We start from the raw sequence: 25,717 nt of genomic DNA, 5'->3' as shown, positions 1-25,717 counted from the left end.
ATAATTGAATTTCTGGACTTAATATACAAATATGCAAGTGTCTTTACTACTCTGCTTTAAAAAATAATCAAATATTCAGGGAAATGACAGATGAGACTTAGTAAAACCTGTCCACCTTTTACAAGATTTACTCTATCAAAGGATATGCAATGGTTGCTGGGAAGTTATTAGATTAGAACAGAAAATATTAAGACCCTCTGATTAGATAAATGTTTTTAACACATTTGAAACTAACATGTAGAGTTAATAGCATGCATATGACAAACACAAAAGATTTTTCTATTAATTTCTCTGTTTTGCCATAAAAAAGTAGTAATTTTCAGGATTTAATATTCATATTGCACATCCTGCAGGGCATTGATGCAACAAAAATTATATCTTATTAAAACAGAAACATGCTTTCAGTGCCATATCTAGAAACAGAAACTTGAAATTCTATCACCAAGGTCTCATACATTTCACCCTATATGAGACAGTAACCTTTACACAATATTTTAAATGAATAGAGTTGATTTTCCTTTTTAAAGTACTCTGAGTATCAACATAAACCATTTTCATTTCACCCATTTTAATGTCTGGGAAAGCGAGGTAGAGTATTAGAGCAAAAATGTGTTAGTTGTATCAAGAGAGGTGGCCAAAGACAGCGAGGATCTGGTTTTGACACCATGATAATTTCAGTGAGGGAACTTGTGTCCAAGAGCTCTACATTGAGTGGAGCAGCATCTTCCAACATCCTTCATCCCTTTGTTAGACTTTTACAAGGATTTTTGCCAGACTTTGTTTTTAGATGCAGAAAACAGTTCAATGTTTGTGAGAAATACTGGCATAAGTAGGACATTTTTTCAGTTGAATTGCTTTGCTGATTATTAATTCTGTTACTTAACAAGTATGTTCAGATATGTGTAGGGAATTTGGTCAGTAGCTTGTAATAAAAAAAAATCAAACATTCACCAATGTTTTTGATTTCTCTCATTAATCATGCAAAATGTTGATCATTCAATTATGATATGTAAAAGTTAAAATGTCAATAAAATAATAATACACAATTTCAATATTTCATTAAATAGAGGGTGAGGGGATGAGTGTCCTTCATGGTCTCTCAAGAAGTGCAGGGGACAGAAGTAAGTTTAAGGAGGAGGTGAAGGTTGGAGGAGAAAAGAAATTCCCTGGAAGACCTTTGCTTCAAACTGCTATTTCCTGAATCACCTCTGTATTACGCATTGCTGATTTAGACTGTGATCCAACATATAATTATATGCTTCCTGACAAAATTTCATAAATGCATCTTGCTTGCAAAGGTGTTCAAGATTAACCTTTCTGAGGAATGGCTTTTTCACAAAAATGGTGAAATTTTTGTTATTATTTTTAATTTTTTTCTTAATTTTTAGATCTTCCAGTGGTGGTAAACCATGTAGTGTTATAGGAAAATTCAAAGAGTAAACGTATTAAACTTTTAAAAAATCTAAATACTTTATATTTTTCTCTCCTGCTTTATTTGAGCACAATTGTGTACTATATTCTTCCGTTACTGGGCACTAGTTACTGCCAAAACATGTCTTGATATATCTATATCAATCTATATCTATATTTATATCTAGGACACATATAACCATTTACTACTGAATTATTGTGTATAACAGGAGTGCGGAAACTTTGCACCTGTCAGTTCTGGCTGATTTTCAAAATTGTGTGTGAGTGTCAGAAAAATGACCTGCCAGTCTGTGCTAGTGATTAAGGTCCCACACAAATTCTTCAGTGATTTAAAAAGGGTGTTTATCCTTGAAGGGTTATTCTATATGAGTCTGTCCATCTCATAGCTAGCAAGTGAAATGTTTACTGGCTGAATTAGGGATAAAATGATAGCTCCAATGTCAGTAGCACAGTACTGTCCATTTCGTGGCTAGTTTAAAATCACATAGGATGAAATACCGGCCCTGTTGAAGTCAGAGTGACTTTGACATAGATCTTCCACCAAAACTGGTTTTGTTGATTAGCTTTATCTACTGATAGCCTGTATTACAATAGCCTTTTGGAGGGACCAGCTGTTTTCTAAGGTCCCAACACACTTCTCCCAATTTTAAATGTGAGACACAGGCCCAGGCTGAGCTTCCTAAATTCTGTTTGGGTCAGGGAGGGAGAGTTGGGATCCACAGTTCTCTCTAAAGGGTAATTCAGAGCACCTACATTAATCTCTTCTTTCAAGGTCTCTTCTGAAGCAATGGATATCATGTTTGTTGAACATGCAGCAATCCTCAGAAGATCACAGACTTCAGCTAAATGCTGAAGTTGGACCACAGAAACAGCAAACTCAGTCAGGGTGCTTGGGCTGTATATTGAGGGATGTCACATGGCAGGCAAAGATCCACCCTCAGAGAAGTTATGAGCAGGTCCTTGGTGCCACTTGAAAACAGGATTAATTAATTTTTTCAGCTAAGGTTGAGAAAATTTTTGCAACTAGAGAAAGAAAGACCTGGAAGAGCTAAATTAATGTTTGTTTCTTCTTAATTCCATTTTTTACTTGACAGTCTGAGGGATGCCATGACACAGAGCTCCACAATATGCTCAGAGTAACAGCTGGTGGGGACTCTTCTCCTATGGTATATTGAAGACATTCCAAAAAAAGCATTTTGGTGTATGCATTTACATTAATGGAATACAGTCATACCAGTTACACCGAAACTAAATGCTCACTTAGCCTGCTACTGATCTGAAGAACAGTAAACAACAATAATGCAGCAATCACTGAACTTACTGAGGCCTGTTGAAGGAATTCAGTGCCCAGAGGCACTTAAAATCAGCACTTATTTAGAACATGTATCTCTGCAAATGCAACCTGTGTACAGTATGAGGCATAACTGGACAGAGGCTTTCAGATACTGATAATGCTTGAAACATCTGAGAATGCTCCACAGGACCACAGTTAAGAACCACTCATAAGGGTCTTAACACTGCACAATTATATTTTAGGTGCAGAAAGGGACAAAGATTCATCTCTCTCCATCACTCTTCCTCTGTGATGGACAACAGTTGTGTATTTACAAGAACAAAATATTGCGGAGACACTGAGTCAAACCATGCTTAGAAAACTAAGGATAATGTGGACCCATTACTAAATAGAGGGAAGACTTTGGCAACAGAGAGGGGCAGAGAAGGCAGAGTTACTTAACACCTTCTTCACACCTTCACTGGCTAGACCAGTCCTCAGGAATGACTGGCCCATGAGACCAGGGTAAAGCAATGCTGAAGAACTTTCCTGTGGTTAAGGAGGTTTGGATTAGAAAACACCTAGGCAAACTGGACATCCACAAGTCCATAAACCCTGACAGGATACATCCATGAGTACTGAGAGAGCTGGTGGATACCACAGCAAACTCACTCATGATCATCTTTGAAAGGTAATGATGATCAGGAGTGGTGCCTGAGGACTGGAAGAAAGCAAATGTCACCCAAGTCTTCAAGAAGAGCAAGAAGGAGAGCCCATAAAACTACCAGACAGTCAGCCTCACCTCAGTCCCTGGAAAACTGATGTAAAGGCTCATCCTGCATGTCATCCCCAAACATGGGAAGGGAAAAAAACATAATCAGGAGTCGACAGCATGGATTCACTAAAGTTAAATCATGCTTGATCAACCTCATTGCCTTGAGTTGTACGATGAAACAACTAACTGGATGGATGAGAGAAGAGTTGTAATATAGTCTTCAATGTTAAGTATGTGTGCATTATTATGTAAGTGTCTCCAGCAAGGCTTTAAGACCGTCCCTCACAATACCCTCATTGGCAAAGTCAGGAAGTGTGGACTGGATGAGTGGACAGAGAGGTGGATTGAGAACTGGCTGAAAAGCAGATCCCAGAGGTTGTTATTAGTGGAACAAAATTTAGTTGCAGGCCTGTAACTAGTGGTGTCCCCCAAGGTTCAATACTTGGCCCAGTATTTGACTTACCCATCAGTGTCCTGGATGAAGGGACAGATGACCCCTCAGCAAGTTCACTGGTGACACAAAGCTGGGGGGAATGTCCCAGAGAGATGTGCAGCCCTTCAGAGGGATCCTGACAGGCTGCAGAGATGGGCAGATAAGAACTCTCTGCAATTCAACAAAGGCAAATGCAGGGACCTGCATCTGGGGAAGAATAACCTCACGCAGCAGCACAGGCTGGAGGCTGACCTGCTGGGAGGCAGCTCTGCAGAGAAGGAGCTGGCAGTCCTGGTGGATAACAAGCTGTCCATGAGTCAGCAGAGTGACCTGGGGGCCAAGGAGACCAAAGGTATCGTGGGGTGCATTAGGAAGAGCACTGCCAGCAGGTCAAGGGAGGTGATCCTGCCCCTCTACTCAGCCCTGGTGAGGCCACATCTGGAGTGCTGTGTGCAGTTCTGGGCTCCTCAGGACAAGAAAGACATGGAGCTCCTGAAGCAGGTCCAGCAGGGGGTGACAAAAATGATTAAAAACTGTAACCTCTCTCTTATGAGGAAAGCCTGAGCAAGCTGGGCCAGGTCAGTCTCAGGAAGAGACAAGGAAGAAGAGATCTCACCAATGTATACATGTATCTGAAGAGAGGGTGTTCAAAGGATGGAGCCAGGTGGTGATGAGCAACAGGACAAGAAGACACAGCAGACCGTGATGTATGTACAAGGAGTTTCACCTGAATATTAGGAAGAACTTCTTTACGGTTCGGTTGACTGAATCCTGGGTCAGATTACCCAGAAAGGTCTTGGAGTCTCCCTCACTGAAGATATTCAAGACTCATCTGCCACATGCTCTAGAATGGCCCTGCTTGAGCAAGGATGTTGAACCAGATGACCCATTCTGTGATTCTAAATTCCTCTGGATAGGTGAATGGTCCACCCCTTCAGCAGGACCATGACTTTAACCAGATTAGAAATTTGAAATACTACTTCTTTTGTGGGATCTGATCTAGAAAGTGCTGAGTATTTTCTGCATGCAAGCACTAACTCCCATTTTCTGCTCAAGAGAGATTTGGGTGTTGTGGCTCCTTTTATTAATTTTTTTTTTAACAGAAGGAAGAGAATTGTTTGGTCCTTCTTTCTGTTGAGAAGGACTGAGCTGCAGGCCCATCAGGATATAAAATCAAGAGCTTATGTGCTGAAAGAAGTAATGGATCACTTTCTCTAAACCCTGTTGGCTGACATGGATTTTGTCAAATTATTATCTTTTGAGCTGCACATCTTTGTCAACATGCAGCTTGTTTCCTTGGGCTGTGCTCTGATTTCTAAAATCTGATATAGCTTCTACAGCTCTTGCTGTAGGGTTTTGTGGGAGAGAGTTTTGATCAGATTTATGTTGGCTTCTTTTCCACGTGCTAAAATGATATAAAATAAAATCTTGTACAAATCTGTTTTATATAGCAAATTTAAGATGTTACACCTGTAACATAGACTTAACCATGTTCTAAACACAAATAATAAAAATCATCTGAAGTCTCTGCTTACAAATTTCCTTTAGAAAACATTTACTGATTGTACCTGACTTGTTTTTCTATGTCACTGCAAAGACAAAGCAAATGCTGATTAAAGCAATTAAAAGTTTCCTTTGTTTGCACAAAGAGATGTATTCATATGCAGCTTTTTTTCTTTGTAGACATCTTAATAAGCACCAGCAGATTGAAATAAAATCTGTCATCAGTTATATTTTTCTCTTGGACTAACTGTCTACTTCACATACATATTAAGAAAGATTTGTTACCAAAGCTTCCTTATATGTTTTCTATTTGTTGTTGTAAAATGGTAAATGTTGAAATAACACTAGATCTATCAATCTGATAATATAGTGCAATGCATCTGACAGCTGAAGAGAGGGAAAAAAAATGCAATGACTTATATAGTATTTGAGTAGTGTATTTTTTGTTGTTGTTATGTTTTTCTTCAAAAACACAACTGTGCTATTTGGGTGTCTGCCACCACAGAGGGATATAAAGCATTATTGTGGATGGAGGATTCAGCTTTAGCAGAATATAAATTAACTGCCGTGTAAATATAAACATCAATTAAGTTCTGTCACTTGTTAAATATTTATTTACTAAAATGATTTAAGCAGAAAAGCTTGTTGAGGGGAAAATTGTCTGTTTCTATCTATATGCTGCTGGTACCTCTTAGAAGCCTGCTTTGTTTCTATTGTTTCTTTATATATAATCTCTTATGTGTGGTTGCAGAGGTTGCTATTTGAAGCAACTGAAAATTTAAGGTGTATTTCTCACCAATGTTGAGCAGCATTAGGCATGTAACTCCCATTAATGCTAATGGGAATTAAGCAGATAAATACATTCTTGAATTGTGGATAAGTGGACTTCCATTTTTTAAGGTGACAGACTTCATCTGTGCAGCTGAGACATGACTGCATGTGGCAAGATCAGAACAGTGCCCAGATACAGAGGGGAAGAATAAAACATCTGCAATTTATTTATTCTGATTATCTCATTGCAATAAACTGTCAGAAGCTTTCAAAAGACTGTTAGGCTTACACAAACTCATGAGCAAACATTGTTAAGTTGCATGATCTTTTTCAGCTAAATTATGTACCTAGAGACATTTATGACTTTCAGTTGTTCCTCATTTCTTTCACATATTAACAGTATTATTCAAAATTTGGTTTCTTTTGACTTCTATTGTCATAAAATAACTATTTCAGGATAAAATCTCATGAAGTAGAAGTTACAGAATGAGTCATTTATATCACTGGAATATCCATATCATAATTTTTCTTTCCTGGAAGAGTAATTCTGTTTCCCTCATTCGCTCTTTGTGTTACACTGGATCCATATTTATTTGGCTCAGGCAGGTAATAATTATTTCAATAAGAACCTAGATATTTTAAAGAAATGTCTATGAAAAAAATCAGAAGAGAAACCTATTCTGGAAAGATTGGATGCAAATGAAACTTTCTGGATTATGACTTTACTTCATATCAGGTTTAAAGTACAGAATCTTTACATCTGATAATTAAATATTAGATAGATCAGATATAAAGACGTAAGAAGACGTGACAAGTTCTAAATAAGCATTAAAATCTTAAGCTTACATGTGCAGAAAAACAGTTCCTTGGAGCCAAAAAATTTTAGAAAGGGAAATAAAAGTTTTTAAGCCTTCAAGACCAGGCACATACTTACCCCCAGATTTACTGTTTAATTGCTTTAAGCACAACTAACCATGTCAACACCGGACCAAACTAGTATGTAGAAAAACACCTTTAAGTGGTCATTGTTAAAAGGCCCAAGAGCTAGGTGCCTAATTGCCATAAATACTGATTCCCCCAAGTTCTTTTCACATTCCCATCTAAATTTTCAATAATGATAGCAATCAGATAAACCATTTCAAAATCCTAATCAAATGTCTTCTCAGAGCATTCATAAAATGAAATGCTGATGCTGCACATTCTATTTAATTGAGACACACTTAGACTAGGAAGTCCGCTTAATCAGGACGTCTCTCGGGGAACAATTTAAGTCCAATGATACTTAATGGCAATGACTACTGCTTAATGTGGATGGCAATTCTGCTTAATTGAGATTTCTTCCAGTGATGTAGTAGTTTACAGCTCTGCACTTTTAAATAACTAAGACTAATTTTGTTATGGTTTATGTTTTCCTATATGTACTTTAAGTAAATGTGATGAATTGAGTGGAATAACACTTGAAAAATGTTAGTCCTTGTAGCAAGTCAGGCCTTACAGCATTAAAAATTCCAGGGTGGGCATGGCAAAGGAGAAGGAGATATGGTAAAAACGTGTAAACTGAAAACAGTAATGTTAGAGGAAAGGAGAAGTTTGTCTCATTTTTTTTCTTTGTATGAAATATCTAAATTAAATTTTTTTAGTGGAAGAAGGGTCCAGAATGCAGTTTGGAATGTAGATCAATGTTTTCTGAACCTTTGAGTTTCAAAAGACAGAGAAGCAAACAAATGAGGCACATAAGTTAACAACAAGAAGCAAATACAGCACATCCACTGTGTGCATATCATGGAGGGCAGGAAGAGAGATGTCTGAGATATCTTCATGGATGTTCCTGGCAAGATCCTCACATGTATAAAGTGTGCCATGAAATAAAGCAGGAAGCAACATGTTTTAACTCGACCTATCCAATGAAGATGAAGACCAGTGAATAACAGGACTATCTACCACCTGAAAAATGGGTAAGGTAGAAAACCTCCAGGACTGATGTTAAAGGAAAAACAAGTATGTGGGAAAGGGGTCCAAATCCTGCTGAAGACTAGTCACATCTCTAACCCATGGAATCTTTACATCACTGAAGTAAAGTGGAATATTATGTGTCCCTTATGGGTACCTAATCTAGTGGCTGCATAGAATTCTTAATGAACAGCACATTTGATCCGCATGAAAGCCCCATCCCCTACAGAGTATGTGCATTGGAAAAGGTAGCTGACATTATTATAATTTTACAAATGCCAGATCAGCATAACTGTTACTGCTTAGCAGGACTACTGTGCACCTGTTTTCAGCAGACAAGTGTTTTCTAGCCTTGGTGTATCCAGAGTGTAACTTGGGATGTGAAAACACAGATACAAATGTGAGTCAGTGGGAATTTGTTGGGCATTACACCTTTAGGCTGCTTTTATAAAATAGGGAAGTTCAGGGCCATTACAGCAATTACTAATTTTTAAAAAGTACCCTTTCTACAGTGGACCCTGCCAACTGAAGAAACATTGCACAGCTATTACTGTTGACAAGCATATTCATCAGCTTTAAATCTAACCTGCTTAAACTTTTTAAAAACATTTGAGTAAATATTTTGCTTTTATGGCAGTAGGATTTTTTGGCTAAGGAAGCCATAATGCTGCCACATTTCACCCACTGTCTGCATATAACCCTGACAATCGTGCTTAGCTCTCACCTTCAGCACTGTCTGTCCCTTACCTTGTCCTATGATGAGACTGCACATCATGCCAAATTTTGCGCTTGCTTTATGATGTGAAGAATAACAAAGAAAACTGCTGCAGTCTTTAAAAAAATGAAAACACAATCATGATTTGCCTAATATTGCACTTCCTTCCACTATTTCCTATTTGGTAGCTGCAGCAGAGGCTCTTAGAGGTGGAATTTAAAATATGACAATCTGTCAAGGCTACAAAAATCCCGAATAATCTGTAGCAAATCAACGACTTCCATATCATCAGCAAAGGAAGGTGGTTCAGACTTGTTGAACCCTAGTTATTATAGGCTTGAACAACTCCTGATATAGAGGAGAGATATGCATGATTATGCAGGCAAGCACAAGTTAAGTAAAGCTGACTCCTGCTCACTGCAAATCTAATTGACAATTTTGTTGCCCTTCTCTGGCTATTTAAGAAGAGTGGTGAGGTCAATGGTAATGACATGTCTCATGGTTGGAAAATGCCACCCACTTGGTTTCTTTTTACAAGGCATTGATTTCAAAGTTCTAAGCTCAGCTTTGTTACAAGGAAAGAAGACTTTTAGAAAGCCTAGTGGAGTGAATTTTCTGCTTGTGAAAGGTGACTAGCTGATAACTGCAGAGTCTGTATTGCTCTTTTTTCACAGAGGAGATGCTGTACCTTTGCATTCCTTCTTTCAGTATTACACTGGCAGTTCACTGTCTGCTTTCTCATGTTTTCATATGTACTTCAAACTTGATCTTGTAGGGTCATTCCTGGGATGAAAGTTTCTACACCTTAGACAAGTCTGGAGACTTATAAAATGCCCCAAATTAATTATATTTGTCAAGATAAAAGATTTTTTCAATATTTTTTTATTATAAAGAAATAAGAATATTAGTTTCTTGTTGTGATCATCATGATTAACAAAACTGAAGCAGACTGAAAATAGAACTAGAATAGAAATTAATCTTCCAAGCCTTCCATCTGTACAAAAAGTTTCTCAAAACTAACACAAACAAGTCTCCTGCTGCCCTGACTTGTAGAGTGAAAGTCACTACACGTTAGGCTAAGCCTGGAGACTTATTTAAAAGCCTCATATTAATGACATTTCTCAATATTGTTTAAAGTTTTTTTAATGTTGCTCATTATAAAGAAATAAAAATATAGCTTTCTTGTTGTGGTCATCATGATTAACAAAAATGAAGCAGAATAGAAACAATTTTATTTTTACTCCATGCTCTGACACTTAGGATTCAGATGGCATTCAAGTATTTTCAAAGCTTACTGATTAAAAACCTGATTTTTAAACACTGGCTATTTGCAACCTTATAGTGTAGTAGTGCTCTTTGAAGAGAACTAGACAGTTTATGAGCAGTGGTGAGAAACTTCTCAAAGTATATATGTGGTGTATTTCTTCTCAAAATACATGTTTTACAAACATTTAGTTATGTCGAACACTTTCACTGAAACCAGATTTAGCTCCCACCTGTAACACCTATATTCAGGTGTGCAAAAATACATGATTATGTGTGAGCTAAATGTCTGCCAGAATTGATAGAATTTTAAAAGTGGCCTAAAGTAAAGTTGACGAAACATTAGTGTCTAGTACCATTTAAGATGCCTAAGTCTATTTGAGAACCTGTGGCAAACATACTTCCTTGGAGTGTCAGACACTGGATGGAGAGGTCACTTAATTTCAAATGGTATGAGTTATTTCTGGTTTGGTACAGAACTGAGCCATTTTGAGATCTCTTTGAGTAGCTCTCCATTGCCTACAGGAAAAAATCAGACAGATCCCTTAAATAATGGCACCTACATTTACACAAATAAATTCAAATTTACGCCATCTAAAAAACATCCAGTGATAATCTACAAGAAGTTTAGAACCATTTCTGGGCCCAGTTAGCAAATATGCTTCCTTGCACTAGATATAATGAAATGTGAGAGGAGTAACACAGAGAGGAGTAACCTCTCACCTTAGTTCCTTGGCCATGGTGTAAAGTATGATTTCCATCTCACCCAAGGACTCACAAAAGTGAAACTTTTGCCCTGCATCACACTGAGTAATCCCATACTCCATCTATAGTCAGTGAAGGTGCTACAGGTACTGCAAAAATTTATTCTTTTTGTAGAAGCATTGCACACCTGTCTGCTTCTCCCCATCCTATGACAAATTTAGACAATTAGTAGTAGCATCTTTGCCTAATACCTCGTGATTGATACCTGGACTGCAACAAGGCTTTGACAGCCTCCCACTAAAGCCTCACAGACTAGCTGGTGATGTATGGGCTGCATCAGCAGTGAAGTGAGTGGAAAACTGAGTGAACCAAGCCTGGAGGGTGGTGATCAGAGGCGCAAGTCTGCTTGGAGGCCAGTAACTAGCAGTGTATGCCAGTAATCAATCCTGGTTCCAGTCTTGTTCAACATCATGATCATTAATGGTCTGGATGATGCGTCAGAGTGTACCTTCAGTAGGCTTTCAGATGACACAGAACTGAGAAGAATAGCTTTTACACAAGAGGGCCATGCTGCCATCCAGAAGGACCTCAGCAGAGTGTTACAATGAGCAGGAGAGGAACCTTACAAAAGTTCAGCAAGGAGAAGTGCAAAACCCTGCATCTTGGGAGAAATAATCCTAGATATCAGTGTGTGCTGGGAGCCATCCAGCTGGAAAGCAGCTCAGCAGAAAAGAACCAGGGGGTTCTACTGGACACCAAGTTCACATAAACTAGCAGTATGCCCTTGGTGCAAAGAAGGTGAATGACGTCTTGGGCAGTATTAGGATAAGAATTCCCAGCAAGCTGAGTGAGGTGATCCTTTCCCACTACTCAGCACTGGTGAGGCCACACCTGGAATGCTGTGTCCATTTCTGAGCTCCTCAGTACAAGAGAAACATGGAGACCGTCTAGTGAAGGTCCACTTAGATGGAGCATCGCATCTATGAGGAAAGGCTTTAGAGAGCTGAGGCTGTTTAGCCTGAAGAAGAGAGGGCTCAGGGGTGATTTTACCAATGTGCATAAATACTTCAAAAAGGTACAAAGAGGAAGGATCCAGCCTCTTCACAGTGCAGTGTCGTACAATGGCACCTCTTGCCAAGAGACAATGACCACAAATGGAAGCATGGGAGGTTCTATATGAACACTGAGAAGTGTTTTTTACTTTCATAGTGACTGAGCCTTGGCACAGGCTGCCCAGAGAGGTTGTGGAGTCTCATCTTCAGAGATAATCAAAAGCTCTCTGAACACAGTTCTGGGCAACTGGCTCTAGGAGGCCCTGCCTGAGCAGAGGGTTTGGACAAGATGACCTGCAGAGCAACCTTCCAATCTCAACTATTCTGCAGTTCTGTGATTACAGTATTCATCAGAGATGTGAACAGCTTGGATTCAATCCTTCCTCTCTGATTTCAAGTAAGGAAATTGGATCTTCCAGATGTGAATAAACTCCTATCTAGGCAAGACTTTGAGGTTTGTTATTTCAGGGCTAGTTACAAAGCCTTGCATATGCTTTAAATACCACTGCCAAGGTTGCAGGGAGATACACACAGGTCTTTTAACATTGCACTATTTCCTTGTTGAATCACACCTCTTTACTCTGTGCCTTTTGAAGCATGGAGGTGCTAATAAATTTATATTAATAAACACACTCGCAAGATTTCCTATATAAAGTGCTTCACTTCTCTTCTTGTATTGAATAAAAGGAAGGTGCTTATCTACACTGCCATGGGGAAAGAGCTGTGACTCAACTTTGTAACCATTCCCTTGAATTTCTCTTTTGTTGTGCTTTTTTTAGAGTTTAAAGCAGCCTTCCTAGCTGACGATCAGTAAAGTCTTGAGAAGACAAATTCCCAAATCATTCCAATCCTGCCCCTGTAGTTGAGGGCAAATAAAAAAGCAGGAGTTCTGAAGTGCCTTAAGTAACTACCCAGGCAAGATTAAAAGGCACTCTGCCCATTTTATTCACTGTGTGTTTCCACTGCATGCAAAATACCTCTCTATTTTAGCATTGTAAAGAAAGCAACAAATGACAGATAAGGTTTCATTTTGATTCTTAACTCCAATGAAAATGGTCTCCTGTGAGTACTGGGCAAATTAGCAAACATTTAATTGAAACACAGCTCAGAATGAAGACGTGCCCATAAGCACCTAGGAAAATTTAGGTGCCTCCAGGGTTCTGTGCCAGGTGACGAGGGGTTATAACATAGAATAATAGAATGCTTGTACTTGCAGTTCTGCCAACTCTTCTTGCACTTAAAATGCCAGCCCTGAGGTCATATGAATGTGCTCAGATTTCATTTTAAACAGAAAAAGGAAGTTTCTGGAATTGAACAGGAACTTGAAAACAAGAATTTTAAAGACATAAAACCAAAGCAAAAAGAGAGAGAATTCGTATTTGCAGGTATGTGTAAATGACTTATACACACACACACATATATATATACATACACACACAGACACATTGCTAAAACTAACTCCATCTTATTAAGATGGTCCTTGTTCTCTTTAAGGCCTTTGCTCATGACCATTTACAGTGTGGGCTGTAAGACGGTGTCTATCAATTTGTTTGGTAGACATATATATATGTATTTCCTTTTCTCTTGAGGAATGAACTGCAACCCATAAAATAATTAAATGTTACTTTAAGAAAACTGTGAAAATAGTTCTCCAGATTGTATTTTCCTGGTGCAATAGAGAGATGTGTGTTTGGTTTTACTGATGTGAGCATCAAGAACTGCAGGATTGTCAGTATTGTAAGAATAAGCTTGTTCAAACTTTCATCATTGGAGTCTCTCAGAACCTCATCTAACTTCAGCAAATAAAACCTAGGCTGTGCATTTACTAAAATGAAAAAATATATAGTCTACACACATTATTTTATTGTTTAAATGGTTCTCATTCATGTTTCATTTCAATAATATTTCCCCAGCTTGTAAAGCTTATGTTACATTGAGCTCCTCTTTAAATTCACAATGCATAAAACTGCCAGGTGGCCTAATAACAGAGTGCATTAACAGATTGAACTATAAATCAGATGGTTGTGTTCACATACTGTAAAAACACCACCATTTTCTCTCAGATCTGAGTTCGTACACAGATTCCTCAGAGAATATGATTGCTCTCAAATATTAAAAAAGCCCATATAGCTCAATTTTAACATCAAGATTGATTTTATATTTCAAACATAAAATTGTTCTCTTCAATCCTACAAGAAAATGTACACAAAATATGATCTAGTTTTGACACAGGAAAGAAAGAAATGGAAAAGAAGAGGGAGTTTGGATGTTTTCACTGATGCCAGAGCAAGAATGTGACTCTAAACTGAAAGTACACCTTGCAGCCCTTGTTAACACTGAAAAATATATGACCTAGAAGAACTGAACCTCTCTAAAATGCATCAACAACAATCACAGGTTAAAAATATTCTGCTGAGGGATGGATAATATTTTCCCATGAATGCATTGACAAGCTTCTTAAAGTAACATTTTCTGTGAGTTTCATTTTTGTTTCCCTCGCTAAAACAAAGTAAATTTATTTTCATGAGACTAGAAGAACCAAATAAATTTAAAAAAAGTATGATTTCATTTTAGAAACCTATAAGAATAACAAGAGACCAGTATTTGTACATCTTGTATATATATATATATATATATATATATATATATATATATATATGTATGTATGTATGTATATGTATAAACACATGTCTATGCATAAAAAAATTACAGCTGAAATTATATTTTTCTGATATTTTGTTTCCAGGAGAGACAAAGAAGTAGCAATAAAATGTAGCAGTTGAAGTTCATAAAATCATAGGATAATTCATGTTTCAAGGATAATTTAGTCCAATCTTCTACTCAAAACAGGATCAGCTGTGATGAGGTCAAACTGGGTCAGTGTCAGGTCTTGATGCAGGGGCTTTTTTATTTCAAAAAACGATTACACCATCTATTTTTCAGCAATTGGCGCATTTGTGACTAAGAGTATAGGGGTATCTCCTAGGATAATTTCAATCGCTAACTTCTGAATAAGATTGCAGAATTTTATCTCAAGGAGCTTGCAATATAAGAAAAACATGTATATAGGAATAGCAATGAATATATGGTTAGCATTTATGGGCCAAGCCATGTGAGTTACCTCTTATGAGAGGAAATATTTAGAAAAATAAAGCAATCACAATCTCATTCAATATGAGAAAATTCTTTTCATCAAGTGAGTGAAAACTATAAATCTATATCCCAAAGGCACCCATCAAGCAGAAATTTGTGAGAGGTAGGGCACTAGAAAATAAATAATTACTATTCAGATAGTGGTGAAACAGAATAGCAGCTCAGGATGTTAAGATATTGTCTGGATTTTATCTTTGTGTATAGTGATATATCTTTGTATGTGTCTGCACATGCAGGAAAGACTGGATGCAAATGTAAAAAGAAAAAAAATCTTAACAGTCCTGGTGTAGCTCTTGGAAAATCAGCTCTTACTATTTTCTAATATTTAGGGGCATTGTGTCTTATCTCTGGGTCAAAAACCATGGATAAAATTTTAAAAACATACAAATTATTTAAACAAAATATCATGATTTAAAGTGTTAAATAGTTCAAGTAATAAGTCTTTCAATGTTACCTAGGAAGTCCAAGGTTTTCTCTTGGGCTTAAATGAGAATGGAATGAAAAATAAAGAATAATTTTAGGTAGTAAATTTTTGGACATAAATGACCAGTTTGGTCCTCACAATTCCGAAATGCTACCTCAACTTAATTGTCCCATAAGAATATTTGCATCCATACGTTTTTTCACAAGGTACAAATGTGCATCACATTGCTAAAGATAGAACCAAACCCCAAAATTAACAGCAAAGACGTACAACATTGAAGGTGCTCCTAATGGTGCTCTTATTGGTAAAGATTTTTCTAGACAAAAGGAAGTTTATGTCTGTTCATCTTGTGAAAGTAGATAAGAAATCAAGAATGGGATTCACCTAACCCTACCTTAGACATTTTCAAATTATTTTCTTAAAATACATGAATACAATCAAGTAGCTTAGTTCATTCTTGAGTCTCAGTTCCCTAGTCTATTTATTGCTTCACTCCTGGGCTGTTTGATTTGGTTTCTTTGTTCCCCCCAAAATAAAACAGGCTTAGTTTTGTTGATGGTTTCTGCCAGTAGTCATTCCCAAAAGACAGAATAGGCAACACTGAGGCAGCCTTGCCTTTCTCTGCCTTAGACAGCTCCAAAACTCTTTCTCAAGCACTGCTTTACATCCTCCAGTCAGGCCTCAGGGTATGAAATATACCCTCAGTTTTTTGCTATAAACACATCATCATAGCAACCTGCAACACAAGTTGCACATAATTTCAAACTCTTTGAAATGGGTGAAACAAAAACACAAGAATAATGTTCTGGTTTTGTGGAGGTAATAAACAGGGATAGGGGTCACCTGTTACAATGTGCATTGTGGATGGAAACCAGCTGCTTCCACTCAGTCTACCCATGAGCAGTGTGAAAGTGAACCTCCTGAAAGTGAATGACTGAATAAATACAGTCACCAACTGAGTCCTCAGGAGCAGACATGGACGTTATTAGGTCTACATATAGCACTGGCCTAAGTTACTAATTCTGGCTTCCATTATTCTCCATGGACTGTAAGCTGATCAGTTTAGATTTAAGCAATTAAACTGTAAATCCTAAGATGAATGAGATGAATCTCGTAATCAGTGTATATGATGACAATACAAGGAGTTGAGAATACAATAAACTTTGGGAATCAAAAAATGTGTTTAAGATTAGAAGAATTACATAATTAATAAAAAGTTTAGAAATGGCTTAGAAGCAACAGGTGGTGAATAAGAGATGCAGACAAGCACAAAACTGTTGACTTGGGGACTGTTCTTGCAACAAGCTGTTGATTTACATTCTCTAAACCCAGAAGCTTTATTTAATTTAGCAATTCATCCTATTCTGGTCTCCAGTGTCTTCCTCCATCTACTTCAATGCATTTTGCTCTGCAAACATTACATTTTAAATAAGTATTTCAAAATCCACTGTGCTGGTTGAGCACAGGCTAGGGAAGGGACTCTGTTGCTCACCGTACTTCATTTTTCTGAGAAAGAAAATTATTAGGGAACTAGGGTGCGTGTCTATACTTTGGATAGACTAATGGAATACACAAATGCAGAGACACTGCCATGAAAAAAAAATAATTCTGGTTTTGCCCCAAAAATCCATGCTTAAAAGGAGACACCAGGGGCCCAAGCAATCTTACTAAGTGATCATAATACAAGGACCAAACTGGGAAGTTGAGTAATTGTTTGTATAGCTACCCTATAGATTCACACCTGCCTGCCAAAGCATTCCAATTTAAAAGCTTTTACTCTCACAAGGTCAATTGTGGTTAGTTCTCTTGTTGGGACCCTGGAGCATGGGTTGGAACAGCACAAATGAATCAGGCCTGTAATATGCAGACTTCAGCTCTTTGCCATCTGACTGTACACTATTGAAGTCTCTGCTTTGATTTTTAAACAGAGAACACTCCCACATATAGAAGAAATCCAGGTAAAGGGCTCCTAACATTAGAAGTGCTCATTAAAATAAACACATGATAACCTCAGAATGGTGATATGGTGGTACTCCCCTCCCTGTTAAAACAGGTTTTTTTCCTATTCTTATAATGTCTTACACAACCATAGTTTTTCCCTATAATATAGGAAAAAATTAAGGTTAAAAGGTATCTTAGAACATACAACAGCAGATATTTATAGTTATAAGTGTTGCAAAGTGATGTCTCTTGGCAATGCACAACATGAAATTTAAATAATGATGATCACAAGAAAGCTTAGAACAAGGAAGCACAAAGGAATGACGTTGAGCTAATGACTGCAATTTGCTACTGCTCAAGCCTTTGTAGGATTTGTTTCTTCATTTCAATTTGCATTTCTACAGCAACAAAAAGTATTTATCTCAGCACATGTACCTCAGGAAATTATTTTAAAATCCAGTTAATCTGCCTACTCAACCAGCATCCTCAGCATATGCTATTGGATAATTGTGAAACTCAAACAGTTTTCATACTCTCATCTAGTCTCTTCTTCTTGATGCTTAGAGGTCCTTGTCCTTTTGTTGTATTTTTTTTAAACAGCTTGCACTAGAACACACAAAATTTAGAAAATACCAGTCTCAATGGGCATGCTGAGTTTGTTGTACCTTGAAACAGAAAAAATGTCCATGCAAATATTAGATATCTAACCATGACACAAGTTGGGTATCCAGCCCCCTCCCATTTTCAGCGTTGTGAGGCCTAGTGCCTTTCTTCATAGTTAGCACTACAGCACCCAAGGCACAAAAATTAGTGATGAAATCATAAAGCTTGCTGAGGTGCTTGCCCAAACATATTTTTGTTTCTTTCGCTTATTGTTTTCAGATAATGCATTCTTGATATCAAACATTCAATGCAAGTATTTATTCAGCTTCATTTGATTTCTTATTATGTCCCACTCTTTTGTCAATAGTGCTTTTGGAGAGATATTTTGAATGCTCTGCACAGTAAGATTCTTACTGCTGATGTCTTGATAGAAATTGGAATATTGATGCCAAATGGTGGGTATTGATCTAAATTTGTTTCTTGCCTGTACCAAGTCAAAAAAGCAGTAGACAGATTAGAGCTGCTAGTGCCATGTTGTGCTGTACTGTTCTGGGCTGGAACAACTTCTTATTGCTGAACCACAGAAAAAATGATCTAGAGCTTACCATGGATATTTTATTGATATTCATCATTTTCTCTCAAGGATCAATGCATATTTTCCTCTGATTTCATGTAGGCATTGTAGCTTATAAAAAACTCAGAAGACAAGAACAAGGATTTCAGTAAAAGGATCTTTGAGGATATGAAGTTTTATTTCCTCTCTAGATATGCAAAGATCTACGCACTCACAGCAAATCGTGGCAATGAGAGCTGAAGAAGCCTTTTTGTACCACCATCAACCAGCAGCAAAATCAACAGGATGCAAGACATGGCTCTAAATATGCAAGTAAAGGTTGGTACAGAAAAGAAGGGTCACAAATGCGTAGAACAACTCACCAGGCCCCATCTGACCTACTCACACATGTTCTGTGATTTTATGCAGAAAACATGGTCAAGTCTTGATAACAATAAAGAAGAAAAAGAAAACCAGCAAAAAAATATAAGGAGGTAACTTAAAACCAGAAAGACCAGAAAACTGATTTCATACAGTCTATTGGATCACGCGACATTCTTGAACAAATGTTTAAGCCAACAAATGTTGAACAAATGTTTAAGAGCTTGTGCCTCTTTTGATAATGAAAGAGTTACAAGAAATTTACACAGAGATGAAGAAAACTGACAGGAGGAATACAACTGGATTTTCTAGGAAGCCGCAAAACAAAAGAAACATAGACAGTGAATGGAAAGAAGCAAAGGTTTAGGGAGAGGCAAGCATCAGCAGATAAGAATCTAACAAGAGAAAAGAAACTTAGATATTAGTAGTGTTAACACATTAAAATCAACGTGTAGGAGGAAGAGCAATATCAACATTTTACTAAAGCTGGCATGACTGAGACCAGAAATGGCTCCTTTCAATCAGAAGCTAAGGAAATTTTAGGACAGTCATGGAACTAGTATGCTGTAAATGTCAAATACTAAATTAAAAAAATGGAATCTTTGCTTAGGGGAAAAGTGGGAGAACATATAAAAAACTTTGAAAGTCACAAGTAGACAGACAAGTAGTCTGTAGAATCAGAAAGAAACAATTATCAAAATTGCATAGATAGCATCTACTGTACACTTATTTAGTAAATTATGCAATAATGACTATTCACAAAGACATATGGACAGTAATCTGTTATGATCCCAAATTCCAGAAAAAAGAACCTATCAAATCATCACCCCACCTACATGGTTAGTCATTGGAAAGAAATGTTATTACATAACTGATTGAACAACCTGCCATCTCTACAGGAAATACTACTAGCAGTATAAAAGAAAAGAAGGTTTCATAAGTGGTCAATGTGCAACTGATGAGATTTTCATTCTAGAATGTCATCTTATGTTCCTCCATTTTTTTTTCCTTTAATGGTGTCCTGTTTAGTTTTTTGGAGGTGGTGCATATGTTGAGCTCTTTGAGAGAAGCAAGTATAAAAAGAACTAAGTATAAGCACCTGCAATAAAGGAGTGTATTTTGGTTTCCAGTAAATGGTGAGAAATTAGCAAATTTAGTCAACAGATTATTTTGAAGTAATATCTAAATCCTGAGATCCTGTTTCACATAGTTTCTCTCCTTTGATCGTGGCAGGTGACCAAGGCAGACATAACATGTTTAGATCTTAAATGCCTAAATTAGAAAGATAAAACCCACTCAAGTCCCTGAGTTATATTTTTTTTAGCACTAACAGTGCAGTTCTGATGTGTTCTTAGGGCTTCTGAGCCTCATGCAATACATCTAACTGAACAGAATTCAACAGGCCAACAAATCAATGGCAAGGTCAAAGCAATGAGTTAGGGAAGCATTGTTTGCCACAGACTTTTGAAAGGCCAGGTGGGAAGAAAAGGCAGTAGTTGACACATGAAAAGAAAATTATGGATTCATCTCTTCTATGTCTTTTTACCTCTGGGTGAGACTCTTGCAGCAATCATTATTGAAATTTGTCTTTTATTCTGCCAGTTTGAACTTATCAAACAGTAAAATGGCATAATTCTCTGTAGTTTTCACTGGGGCTCTGGAAAAAAACCAAAACAGCCCAGTTATTGTTTTACATTAGATTGGCTCTTTCTGGGCAAAGAAGTCTTTTTGAATCACATTAAATAGTATGTGCTGTCTGATGCTTCATTGCAATATCTGGTAGGATTAGACTCTGACATTTGTAGTGATTAATCTCAAACAGATGAGAAGCTGGCACAGGTGGCTTTCTGCACCATTGACAGGCAACTTAAGGTTCTTGATTTTAAATGGTTTGGAGTATTTTCACATGGTGTGTTTTGGGACCATCTTCATTGTTTTTGAAAGGAACATTGTTGAGATTTTTTCAGTATCCACTGAGTTATCTATGTTTTGTTTACCCGGTTCTTTGTGTTCACATAATTTTTCTATATGTTGATATATTAATAGTGGAATCTGCAGTCTTCTGCATGAAGCCTGTTTTTTTTTTTTTTTCTGTTGAAGCAGAGATTTCAGACTATTACGAAAATGCCAAAATAATGCTATAAATATGACTCATTGCATAATCTTTGACCCAGTGGAGATTTATATGAATTCCTGTATCTCTGCTTTAGCATACTGTCTTTCAAAAAGGAAGATACTAAATTGCATATTCTGAATATTTCTAGAGACTGGTGTTGCACAATAGACAACCTCACAGGGGTGTGATTGTCAATGCTTTTCTTTATCTCTAATAAACTGTTGTGACCGTTAATGAATTGGCTCTAATGCAGATGTCTATAAGAGATTGCTGAATGCATGTTATTAACCATTGTGACCTGCACTGTATCCTGTCACCCTAAGTATTTCTTCCTTTCAAAATCACTATAGGTTGTAACAAAATACTGTCCCTCTTTAAAAGGTCAACACAGTGGAAAGTCACTGGAGTCAGACTGGAATAACTGCACAAGCCAACCTGGCTGAACTTGTTTTGTCTGAGCGGTAATCAAATCTCTACCTTCATATAAACTTTTGTGCTTGCTTAGCCTTGTTTTAAAAACAACACCTTCTAGCAGTTGGGATCAAATCCAACTTTACACAATTTAAAGATGAACTATATAAATATTACTTAGCATGAAGATGAAAAGTAGAATTACACTTCTAACAGTGAATATATTTATCCCAAAATATTGCTCAATAACATAACCACAGCAGCCATTATTTTAATTAAAAATACCTTCTAATCACTATGTGTCTTGGAATAAGGAAAGAAAATCTCTTCCACAAATATATGTGGATGCACAGAGTAACAGCTATCTTCAGGAAGAAGACAATGATGCTGTTATTGCTGGTTATCCATCAACTTTAACATGTAAAAAGCATTGTATGTTTGTATTGGAAAAATAGGAGCCAAATTTTATCTTCAATGAGATTTTTTTATAATTGCAGTTTCTAATATTATTAAAAATAATCTTCATTTCAACGAAGAGCTTGGCTTATAGCCCAGGGCCTTACAACAAATCAGTCTCAGTGGGTCAGTTTAGGTATCTAAAACTTCGAATTGTTTCTTATACTAAAAACAAATAGTGTTGAACAATTTGAGATGTTTTCCTTGCATTTGGAAATGCCTAAATGTTAAGGATTCAGCTTAAGATTTACTTCAGCTATAACCTAGGCTATAACTAAAAGTCTTCTCTGTTAAAACAGAACATGATGAAAAACAGATATTTTCTGCCTATTCACACTCTAGGATGAGATGTTCAGAAATGAAAGCGTGAAAATCACCTTTCTCCAATAAGCTTTATATAAATTAGAAGTTAGTTTTTAAAACACTGTGTAGAGTGCATCAGAGGGAAAGCCAAGCACTGGGTAGCTGAAATAGGAAAGAAAAGCAACCTTTAAGTGTCTTGTCTTTCATGTTAATAATATCGAACTTAGTGAGTTCTTTCCAACGTTTTACTTGCACAGCAAATATTTTCTCTTTCAGTTATTGAACTCATGGTGTGATGTCAGCTAACAGCACCTTCAATTTCTTTAACTAATGAATAAAGATCACCAGAAAAGTGATGAACTGCTACAAAGTTTTAAAGGAAGGTGAAACAAATGAGTTTTTCCATATAGTTCAGAAATTATTTTCTGGGTTTTTTGAAGATGAGCAATGTGAGTTTGATTATGGTAGATGCCAGCACACAGAGACAGACATTTATGTGTCTAAGAAAGGTTTGATGTTATTTTAGTGACACAAAGTGATAAAATTCTGCCCATCTGTCTGGAGAATACTTGGGGTCTGGTTCTACATAGAAGATGAAAACCAGGTTCAGGGAACCTGGCTTCTGTTTTAATTTTTGTTACTTTAATAATTATTAATAAAAATTCTGAGAAATTTAACGTGTTACTGAATTTATCACTAACCTGGCATTTACAGTTACAGGAGCACTCAGTTTTGTATTTTCCTTCCTGATAAGGATCTAAATACAGTTAACAATGCACTTGACACCTTTAACCATGATGAAATTTCACAGAGATCCATTTAGACTGATTTAGAAACATAATAGTAGCTTAAACTCAGCAGCCTATCTCCTACCTTAGAAGCTCCTTGTGGAAGCAAAAGAAGAATATGGAAAAAAATTAGAGTGAAATAATCATCTGCTGAAGGTGATACCAAGTATTATTGATTCAACTTGTCACATTCTCCAGGGCTGGAATCCTCTCCTCTTAATTTGCTCTCAGCTATTTATTTGCCTCCATGCAGATAAAAAAAATTAAGATCAGGGGAATCAGTAAATTGTAAATTTGCATAATTGTTAGGGATGGATTAGGAGAGATGTCATCATAAATCGGCATTTGTGAGGTCCTTGCCTTTAGATTCATGGCTATTCCAGAATTATATTTTAAGTGTCATTGCCTCTGTTGACATTGAAGAGCAGTACATTTGCATTGTTTATATTTAGGTGTCTGCTTTGGAGTACTACAGAAGCACTGCTGATCTTCTGGTCCCTGTAAAATAGTTTTAATGCTACTTTGTGTGAAATATCATCAAAGGCTTCAAAGACAACACTGCCCCACTTAGCCTGCTGGAGTTTTATGAAGGACTCCTTAAACTGGGATTCACCAGGTCTGGGTGTATTTGAACCTATCTTGATGTTTTCTATGATCTGGCAAATCTTTCTGCTTTAAGATTTGTTAAACTTAGGATGTGTTAAGTACTCAACTAAAAAAAAATCCTACCAAATTCTCCTCTCCTCTCCTCTCCTCTCCTCTCCTCTCCTCTCCTCTCCTCTCCTCTCCTCTCCTCTCCTCTCCTCTCCTCTCCTCTCCTCTCCTCTCCTCTCCTCTCCTCTCCTCTCCTCTCCTCTCCTCTCCTCTCCTCTCCTCTCCTCTCCTCTCCTCTCCTCTCCTCTCCTCTCCTCTCCTCTCCTCTCCTCTCCTCTCCTCTCCTCTCCTCTCCTCTCCTCTCCTCTCCTCTCCTCTCCTCTCCTCTCTCCAGAATATCTTAAACATTTATGTAACTATTTGAATCAATGTCAGTTCTTCTCCTTACTTTCCTGTTAATCATTGTTCCACAAACCTTCTTCAAAAAATGTTTTGTGGTGCACTGTCATCTGGTCATGGTATAATTGAGAGGAACATATCCAATGACAGAAGAGATCTATTTAAGTGATGATTAATCACTAATGCATGATTTCAAATAATTTGGTTCAATGTTATATCTCCTAATTTAATCTCTTCCTGATATATCTTAGTTTAATCTCTCATTGATACAAAAGGAATTTATCTAGTCCTATAAATCACAGTTCATGCTCTGCATATGCTGCTAATTCTAGAAATAACATGGCATAAAATCCTCTATTTATTCCCATTTATTAATTTTTCAACCATTTACCAAACTGCTTGTTGCAGAGGTTCTCTTCCCAAGGTCAATTGTTGCTATTTTGGACTTTCTTGAGCAAAGCAGGCATTTATTTAAAAATACAGATAAGGTCCTTGGTTTATATAAATTTCATTATAGAGGTTATGTATATTTACAGAAAAGGAAATTTTTCCAGATGGTTGCAGTAATGAGAATATGTCTAGGAAAAAAAAAAGAGTAAATTAGCAAAACTGAAGTCCAAGAAACAAAAGCCTGCAACTAGACAAAATAAGAATAAATATAAAATATACTTTTAACAAAACACATATGAATCTAAATATTAGCATTAGATGATTTTTGTTGAATTGATGGCACAATGCTGAAATGAGAAATACTCCTCATATAGAATAATGAATATTTTAAATCCATCTTTTCAGGGTGAAATAGCCTGTACAAAGTCTACAGATTCACGATCATATTTTTCAAAATATAATCAGTTAACTTCCTCATGTTTCTAGAGGAAATTTATAGAAATATTTCTAGAAAACACTGACAGCTAGGTGAGATCTCAGGCTAGAAAGACAGAGTAACACTACTGACAGAATTCAGAGATGAAGACAGGAGAACTCTTACAAGGCCTAAATTTTGATGATGGAAAAATAAGTTGGAATTTGTTTGAAGTTAAAGTCTGGCTGAAAGGTATCAGCAAATAAAATTCTTCACCATTTTTTTTTTTCAATAAAAATCCTATGTTAAGCAGAAGTAGTCCATAGACATTCTAGCAACATTTCAGGACAAGCAGTTAGCTCCTGTGCATACTATAACGCACATATGTACTACAGTGGGTGCAGTCAAAGGAATGGTTTGCAGGCAGGCATTTTATCCATAATTAGAAGTAGCTTAAAATAATCCATAATTAGAAGTAAGATAAAATAGAAGAAGAAAGAAATTAAGAAAATAACAGAATGAGGATCTTTATAAAGTTCAGTTGCTACACAGCTGGAGACTGCCCTATAGCACAGTGTATACCCAGACAGTGTGTATGGAGTGTGCAGTTTGATCTTCAGCATTTTACTGCTCAAGTATTGACCATGCAGTATCAAAGGTGTCTTTATTTTTTTTTTCCTTTCTCAGGTTGACAAGCTACTTACTCTAAGAAACCTTATCTATAGGGCAGATCAAGGAGAAAAACATATTATTTTCCCTCCTGTAATCTAGGGTTCCAGAAACATCTTAGAACAAGAACCAAAATACAAATTTAGGGTAAACCTTATCTTTTGATAAATCAAACACTCATATATTGCCTGTAAAATCAGAAACAAAGGCACACAGAAATCAGAGACCTTCAGCAACAGAGTAGGTATGA

The sequence above is a fragment of the Sylvia atricapilla genome, chromosome 2 (genome assembly GCF_009819655.1).
Source record: "Sylvia atricapilla isolate bSylAtr1 chromosome 2, bSylAtr1.pri, whole genome shotgun sequence".
NCBI classification, from domain to species: Eukaryota; Metazoa; Chordata; class Aves; order Passeriformes; family Sylviidae; genus Sylvia; species Sylvia atricapilla.
This window is presented reverse-complemented; position numbering follows the sequence as displayed.